The sequence below is a fragment of the Sphaeramia orbicularis genome, chromosome 17 (assembly GCF_902148855.1).
Source record: "Sphaeramia orbicularis chromosome 17, fSphaOr1.1, whole genome shotgun sequence".
NCBI classification, from domain to species: domain Eukaryota; kingdom Metazoa; phylum Chordata; class Actinopteri; order Kurtiformes; family Apogonidae; genus Sphaeramia; species Sphaeramia orbicularis.
In genome coordinates, this window is record NC_043973.1 from 14,299,310 (window position 1) to 14,308,687 (window position 9,378).

Consider the following 9,378-nt stretch of genomic DNA (forward strand, 5'->3'; position numbering starts at 1 on the left):
ATTTATTACAAATTAACCCACAAAGAGGAGTTTTAATGCCACTATGTTATTCAGTAGGTATTACAGCGGCAGTTTGACTGTTCCTTAAAAAACATACATGCATCAAATGTCTTTGCAAGACCTAAATGGGCTCCTAGTATTACAACCAGGGCCAAAGTGGGGTCAAAGGGTAATTTTGTGACTGGGTTCTTTACTGCAGTCACAAAATTATAAACAGAACATAACTTAAAATATACCCCAAAGTCCACTTTGTGTAAATGTTTTCAGTCAGAAACAACCTCTAAAATAAAGATCACTACATCAGTTGGTCAATCAGAAAAAATGAGCATTCATTTAAAACAGGGGTGTCAAACTCATTTTAGTTCAGGGGCCACATTCAACTAAATTTGATCTGAAGTGAGCTGAACCAGTAAAATAATAACATAATAATATAGAAATAATGTCAACTCCAAACTTTTCTCTGTGTTTTAAAGTGAAAAAAGTAAATTTACATTATGAAAAGGTTTACATCTACAAACTATCTTTTCAAAAGCTTTGAATAACATGAACAAACTGAAAAAATAAGTGTAATTTTAACAATATTCTGCCTCAGTTTATCATTTACACATGTACATTATAACTTACAGATCACAGTGGATCTACAAACGCACAAAACATTTAACAACAGACAGAATATTGTTAAAATTGTGCTTACTTCTCTTAAGACATTTCAGGTTCATATTTTTTCAGGTTAGTTACATTTTTTGCAAAAGTAATCTTTGTTTTAGTGTAAATACATGAAAATATTTACATTTACAAAGAGAAAAATTTGGAGTTGTCATTATTTCTGTGTTATTATGATAGTATTTTACTGGTCTGACCCACTTGAGATTGAACTGGTCTGAATGTGGAACCTGAAATAAAAGGATTGTTAATATCTTAGTGTAATTTTTGCAATCACAAATTCATCCCAAGGGCCAGACTGGACCCTTTGGCGGGCCAGATTTGCCCCCCGGGCTGCATGTTTGACACCTGTGATTTAAAAGCTGATTACTGCTTTTTTGAAGTGAAAATTTAAAAAAATATCAGATTTTTTGGATTGCATATGGATTAATATTTGTGAGTGTAAACATACACTCTGAAAGTGTCAATTCGTGCTCAAAAATATTAGAGAAAACAAAGACTCTTTCTGAATGATCAGTTTACAAGGAGATACAATCTGATTTACTGAAAATGAAAATGACATTGACAAAATGGATTGTAATTGCAAATAGAAAACTTTATGCCTTTTACCTGAAAAAACTGTATATAATATATACAATGATGTGCCACAAACAGATATACAATGACGCATTTACAATAATTCGTTTTTCTGTGGAAAAATTACAAACTGTAACATTCAGTCGTTTGTCTCAGTAAGACTTCTTTTCTTAATCATTTTAAGGTTTTTGTTTTTAGACCCGCAAGATTTTGGTCCTCATAGCATTACAATGTCAATAAAAAAATCTTTACAAAATGGAAAATATGTTAAAAACTTGTCTGGAAAATACAGCTCGTTTATTTTAATCTCTTTTTTCCAGGAAGGTCCACACCCGTTGCTGCACCCATTCGCACTGAACACCAGCCAATTAGTGTTCACAGTGTGAGAGTGAGATGTCTGTCTGCTTTCCATATCTGAGGCAACAATCAGACAATTGTGTCTCTGCGTCCTACACGTTGACGATGACCCTGATGTTCGGCGTTGTCTCTCGAGTCCTCTCCAGTGTCGTTATGTTTTAACACCACTACACAAATGCAGCTCTGTAAAGTATCTCAGTTTACTAAACCAGAACTACACAGATCTTTATCTTCCACCAGCATTCATCAGCATTTATACGTGCAAACCTTCATGCACAACCTACAGTGTCTGACACAAAGCCTTACTTAATCTGCTTATAAATTTAGACTTCTCAACTAAGCTGTACATTCCTCATTTCACACTGAATTAACTGTAAGCATTGTAATGGGATTAGTCACTGTGCAGCACCTACATTTCTGGTTGTGCATCTTATTGTCAAACACTTTGACAGAAACAATAAGAAGTCAAACAGGAATGCATATGACAATTACACCGGGGTGAGGTAAAGGGAAGGAAACATAAAACCTGGCTGGTTTTGGAAAAAAATGACTAAAATGCAAAGTTATTCACAAAGTCTCCCACTCAGTGAAACAAATAGAAATTACATAAACATGGAGTGCAACATTAAATAAAGTGTCAGTCTTTGTGTCTTTGAATTTGCAGTTTTCAGTTTTCTGTAAAAGGAAAAAAAAAGAGGGCCTCCCTTTTAAACCGTCACTGCGTTCCTCAGGTCCCAGAGGAAAAGCTCCGGATTAAATCACTTCCTCTTACATTGTGATACTACAGTGGTCGCACCACACTGTCTCTGAGTCAGATAACACACACACAGTCTGTCCTCTGTGCTTTTAAAGGAATAGTCAAACATCTTAACACCGGTACATTTATGCTTTCTGGCCTTGAGATGAGAAAACTAGTATGAATGTACAGTCAGAAGGGCCAGAAACAGCTAGTTTACCCAAGCCTTATATTTAAAACAAATTACTTTTTATATCTCACGCTTGATACCGTACACACACACACACACACACACACACACACACACACACACACACACACACACACACACTAGGGTGGTCCAAAAATTTTTTTTTTAAGATTCTCTGGATTAGAACCCTGCATTTGGTTCCATATCTGGCCAAATTACTTCGGTCCAAATTTTATGCAAATTAATTAATATTTATGACACGGTGGTGCAGTGGTTAGCACTCGTGCCTCACAGCAAGAAGGTCCTGGGTTCGATTCCAACACCAGTTGACGGGGGGTGGGACCTTTCTGTGTGGAGTTTACCTGTTCTCCCCGTGTCTGCGTGGGTTCTCTCCGGGTACTCCGCCTTCCTCCCACCATCCAAACACATGCACTGATAGGTTAATTGGTTAATCTAAATTGCCCATAAATGTGAATGTGAGAGTGATTGTTTGTCTTTACATGTTCAGCCCTGCAATGAACTGGTGACTTGTCCAGGGTGTACCCCGCCTTCGCCCCTATGTAGCTGGGATAGGCTCCAAGCGACCCCCGTGACCCTAGTGAGGATAAAGGGGGTTCAGAAAATGAATGAATGAATGAATATTTAGAGGTTGCACAAGACACGTGAAGATTGCTCTATATACTATAACATAACTAGCCAAATGAATAAGGCATATTAGAATAATTTGTAAATTTATTCTCAAAATTAAACTGCGACTCGCAGGATTATTTCTGGACCTGCTGCGGTGGTCCTGCCTCTTCCCTGCCCTCATCATCACCACTCACTTATCCTCAACTGCCTCCATGTGTCTCCCCCTACTCCCCCCTTCTCCCCCAGTCTCTATCTCTATTGCTCTCTCTTTTTCTCTTTCTTTACCCTCACTCTTTAACCCCAACTGGTCAAGGCAGACGGCCATCCTCCAGGAGTCTGGGTCTGCTCCAGGTTTCTGCTGTTAAAGGGAAGTTTTTCCTCGCCACTGTCACCAGTCACAAGTGTTTGCTCCTGGGGGATTCTGTTGGGTTTCTGTAAATTGGCTAAGAGTCTGGTTTTTGACCAACTCTATATATAAAGTGTCATGAGATAACTTTTTTTGTGATCTGGCATTACATAAATAAAATTTGATTGATTGAGTGATTTAATTGGTTTTCCCCTGTAAGTCGCTTTGGAAAAAAGTGTCTGCCAAATGCATAAACATAAACATAAAAATGTTACTTAGAAAGTCCAGTAACCACTGTTGCTTTATTGAAATTGCAAAAAATGTTCCTGTGTTCTTTGACAACTTGGAGCAAGTACTGTTTGTGATCTTCATTTTTTGTTCGGCTACAGTTGAAGTCTTGAATAAGCTTCACCCTCTTTCAGCAACATCATTGACAACTTTCCTGGAATGCACAATTTGAGCATCCTTCTGAAAGTCTTCATCATCAGCCCAGTCTTCTGGAGGAATTCTGAAGAATGTTTGTGGCAGATCCAAAGTTTCAAAGAAACGCATGGTGCTGGTGGTGACAAAATCACTGATCTACTTCCCTTCATAATCTGCTTGATTAAGGGCATCCCAACGCTTTAGTGGAACCTCTGAACCTTCATTTTCCATCATGTTGTGAACCATCAGCTGCTTCTGCGCTGGTGTCACACTGAAGTCGAAGAATGCCAGACCAACGAATTCTTCACTCCAGTACCACAGATGTGGGCGGCCTTACTTCATACATATATTGCTAGGTGAAGCACTCAAACCTTGGTTTTGATAGTACTGCTGCTTCTCTTAGCAGGTCAGCTGGGCTATGCTGAAAATGCAAAATTAGTCAATTTCCAGGAAACTTCCAGCAACTTGTGCAACCTCTAAAACACTGCCTTTTTCTTCCAAATTTTTTTCCTGAATCATCTTTTGAATACCAAAACCTAATGCAGGGTTCTAATTGAGATTATCTGAAACTTTATTTTTTACCATGATTGTTGGACCGCCCTAACACACACATATGAGTTTTTGTGTAAATAATCTTTCATGATTAGCAAAAATAAATAGCATCACTTTTGCGACTGTTTTCAGAGAAATACACACTTTCTAGTCTTTACATTTCTTTGTTTTTTGTGAAATTAAGAAACAGGTTGCAAAGTCCCAACAGGGAGGTGAAGTCTGACCCGTTCTGCTGTTCCCCATTGGATCAAACTAGAAAAAATATGAATGGTGGGCAATGGCAAGAGACTTTTTTTTTTTTTTTTAACTCATTTGAATTGTGTCACCATCTATATCAGGGGTGTCAAACTCATTTTAGTTCAGGGGCCACATTCAGCTGAATTTGATCTGAAGTGGGCTGAACCAGTAAAATAATAACACAATAATATAGAAATAATGTCAACTCCAAACTTTTCTCTACGTTTCAGAGCAAGAAAAGTAAATTTACATTATGAAAAGGTTTACATCTACAAACTATCTTTTCAAAAGCTTTGAATAACATGAACAAACTGAAAAAATAAGTGTAATTTTAACAATATTCTGCTTCAGTTTATCATTTACACATGTACATTAAAACTTACAGATTACAGTGGATCTACAAATACACAAAGCATTTAATAACAGACAGAATATTGTTAAAATTGTACTTACTTCTCTTAAGACATTTCAGGTTGTTCATATTTGTTCAGGTGATTCACATTTTTTTGCGAAATTATACTTTGTTTTAGTGTAAATACATGAAAATATTTACATTTACTAAGAGAAAAATGTGGGGTTGTCATTATTTATATTTTATTATGATAGTATTTTATTGGTCCTGCCCACTGGAGACTGAATTGGTCTAAATGTGGAACCTGAATTAAAAGGATTGTTAATATCTTAGTGTAATTTTTGCATTTCACAAATTCATCCCAAGGGCCGGACTGGACCCGCTGAAGGGCCAGATTTGGCCCCCGGGCCGCATGTTTGACACCTGTGATCTATATTATAAAAGCCAAGTAGCCTCTGCGTGCATGTGTGTATGTGTGTCTGGGGATTCACACAAAATCCAAAAAAAGCTGACTGCCGCAGTTTGTCATATTTATGTATTTTTGGCCAAGGAACAGACTAGTGAAAATGGCCAGCTGATAGGACCAGTATTTTGGGAGATTATTAGTAATTTTGGAATACAATAGTCTCGTTGCTATACGCACAATGCTTTGGCGGTGACTGCTGGACAAATGCGGTACAGCATGCACGAATACACAACAGCATAAAAACTACCACATCTACAACCTGTGGATCCCCACGAGTCAACACGCTAGTTTACACATATGATGTTTGTCTATTTAAAATATAATTGTAGTCAAGAAAGTTTGTGGTAAAGATGGTAAAAAGTAATACCTAGATTTATGTGAAACACTTGTTAAGGCGCATGTCTTATCTCTGGACATTTCACTTTTACGTTCTTGTGGGGCGAGGTGAAAATACATTTAAAGAGGTGAAAATTATTTAAAGTCAAAACTTATGTGTAAATTATCTTACAATTCAAATGGGATAAAAAAAAAAAAATGTCTCTTGTATCAGATAGAGCCCAAGAGGATGGGGGGGGGGGGGGGGTGAGACTTGAACTCACTATTGTGTTTATTTATTTTAATTTTGAGCTGTTTTCTCCACTGCAGGTTAGTAACAGCCTGATTTCAACTCCGCATTTAGAAAATTCACAACAGCGTGTATTTCCTAAACTTTACAGATTCATGATTTAGAAAAAAACAAAACAAAACAAGCAACAGCTATAACAAACAAGTAACAAAAATAATGTATGGCCATTTTGTCAAAGTTCAAAGGTCAGTATGCAACCTTCATGTAAAAATTGCCATAATATAAACAAACCCACGACTGTGATTTTTTGTAACTGGTGCATATAAGTACTTTTTTTTCCCTTTACTGATCCACACCACCAGCGACAGAACAACAGAAAAATATAGAAATACAAATGCTTCTCATGTAAAACAACCACTATTTTCTCAACTTTTATAGTAAATCTTGTTTGGAAGGTCATCTTTTCTGGACTGTGAACATACACATGTCAGAAGAAGTAAGGAAATAAGAAAAAGATTCACGGAACCGTGGAAAATAAGATGTACATTAAATATGTTATTTATTCTCAATTTTAGTCCAGAGCTAAATTTCAGCATTAGTATGTGTACTCAGTTGCTTATTCTTTAGTGGAAGCAGTTTATTTAATTTGATTTTGGCAGCAGTTACTTAGATGAATATATGGTTTGCCTCATAGCATAATTCACCTCGTCATATTTTTGGCCAAATTGTGATATCTGTGTAACTTTACTCTCCAAAAACTGATTAATTTTTTATCATTGTCTGTGACTTGAAAAAATATGACTTCGGCAATTATGCTTTAAGGCTAATTTCAACCCAATCAAATGAAATTTAGCAATTGGTGAGATTTATCATGTGCATATTTATATTGAAATTTCGCTCAGGGGGAAAGACTAAAACTTCAGATCTAAAAACCTATTTTGAGCAGGATTTTAGATTTAGATCGTCTAATAATGAGCTACATGACATATTGATTTTTTTTATCTTTAAAGGTGCTGGAGACTTTCACGACCAATTTTTCATCAAATCTGTCAAACCTCAGTCATATCCTCAGTATCATGAATCTGTAAGTCTTTCTGGGATTACTCACCTGACTCTCTTGCATTACACTGAACAGTTTCTTAGTGCCATCCACCATGAACAGACCATGTGTTTACAAACGAGCTGGGAGGTAACTTGGGCATCTTCGGAATCTTGTTGCGACGTGCATTGTGGGAAGTGAAGGCTCACGCAGCCACCTGACAGTGGCAGCTGGAACAGACACAGTCGGAAACGGCAGGAACTCCCTTCCCTCTATACATATTCCTCCAGCCGTTTCCGCATTTCCGCATGTTCGTGTCATTCATATAATACCATATGCTCACGCTGCCGCTGTCAGGTGGCTGCGTGAACCTCCCTTTCCCACAATGCATGTTGTGACAAAATTCTGAAGATGCCCCAGTGACGTCCCGGGTCGGTTTATAAACACATGGTTTGTTTATGGTGGATGCCACTAAGAAATTGTTCACCGTAATGCAAGAGAGGTGAGTAATCACAGAAAGACTTACAGATTCGTGATACTGAGGTTATGACTGAGGTTTGACAGATTTGATGAAAAATTGGTCATGAAAGTCTCCAGCACCTTTAACTCTTGGCAAATATGTGGATATTCTTAATGTTTGAACCAAAATGTTGAACGATCCCTTTAATAAGTGGTCATGAGAGGTTAACACTCTCATACTCGCCGTGGTCTGAGTCCTCCAGTTCGATACCTGGCACCAGGCTGTAGTACTCAGTGGACTGGGTCAGGTAAGCCTTCTCCCTGTCGGCAGAGTCCTTCATCACCTCTGTCACACTGACCGTGTCCAGCTCAGTCTTACTGGTGCCATGTGGCTCCTGGAAGCCCAGCCTCCCGTCTGTGGAGCTGGGACAGAGGGCACTGGGCAGAGACTCCACGGAGCCCAGCTTGATCTCCACCTCTTCATAGATGTCTCTGGTGCTGCCCAGGAGGGTGGATGCAGGGCGCAGCAGTAGCTGGTTCTTCAGAATGCCTTCGGTTTTACACTCCGCAGCTTTGTTCTGCTCAGTGGCAACCGGCGGCGCCTTGCTGCGATGCTTCTGGTCGTTACAGTTGGACGCCCTCTTCTTTGAGGTGTTGAAAACAGATCCTTCTTTCTTCGTACTCTTCCTCCCGCAGCACCAGCAGAGCACCAAGGCAGAGAGGATGAGGAGGGGGAGCACGATGAAGAGAGCGGTGAGGCCAGCCGGGCGACACACGTCGTCAATCTGCAGCGTCCACACAGACCTGCCGGCCAGGTGTCTGGAGAGAAGCAGGTCAAGTTTGCAACCAGATCCTGCAGCCTGGTAGTCCTGTTAGCCCCCCTGCCTGCATCCAGACCCTCCAGCAACAAACAGGAGCAGTCCCAGGGGTTTCCATCCAGCTCCAGCTTTAGCAGGTTAGGCTTCAGCAGGACAGAGTCTGGAAGAAACTGCAGCTGGTTCCCCTGAAGGTTCAACATCTGAAGGCTGTCGGAGTCCTGGAGGAAACCCTGAGGAAGCTCCAGAAGCAGGTTACCCTCCAGATCCACCTCCATAAGACTAGTCTGGCTGGACAGGAACTCCTGAGGCAGCGTGGTGAGTCTGTTGTTATTTAAGTAAACCTTTTCTAGGGTGAAGATTCCCGTGGCACTCATATCCACATGAGTGATATTACAGTTGGACAGATCCAGTATCTGTATGTTTGTGTCATTTGTAAACACAGACCAGTGCACGTGGCTGAAAGAAGAGCCGGAGTAGTTGAGGCAGCAGACGTCAGCAGGCACCGCAGAGGGAAACCGGGACAAAACGGTGGCTGCTGGACACACACATCCATTCACATATCCTGTCTTTACCAGGAGTATGAAAACCAGAAGGGCACCCCACCAGTAAACCATGTCTGAAACACAAAACGCAGCGATACAAAAGCCAGAAGGTCATCACACCCCTACAGCCATCATGAGTATTCATGCATCTTCCTCAGCCCTACCTGCTGCTCCGTGTGACTCAATATTAGTGTCTTTATGACAGCTTGTTAATGGGCTTGTAAACAACTTCTCTGAGGGTTGCTGTGAGGTTTGTAGGAGTTGGCATGGTGACACAGGCCACTAGGGATCAGGAGTCCAGTGTTTGGCTGTGAGAGAGGAAAGAGGAAACAGATGCTACTGTGACTTCTACTTAAAGACGGTGCAGTTAATAAGCACATAAGGTTATAAAAACATTGCAAATAGCAAGAACATCGGCCTGGTCCAA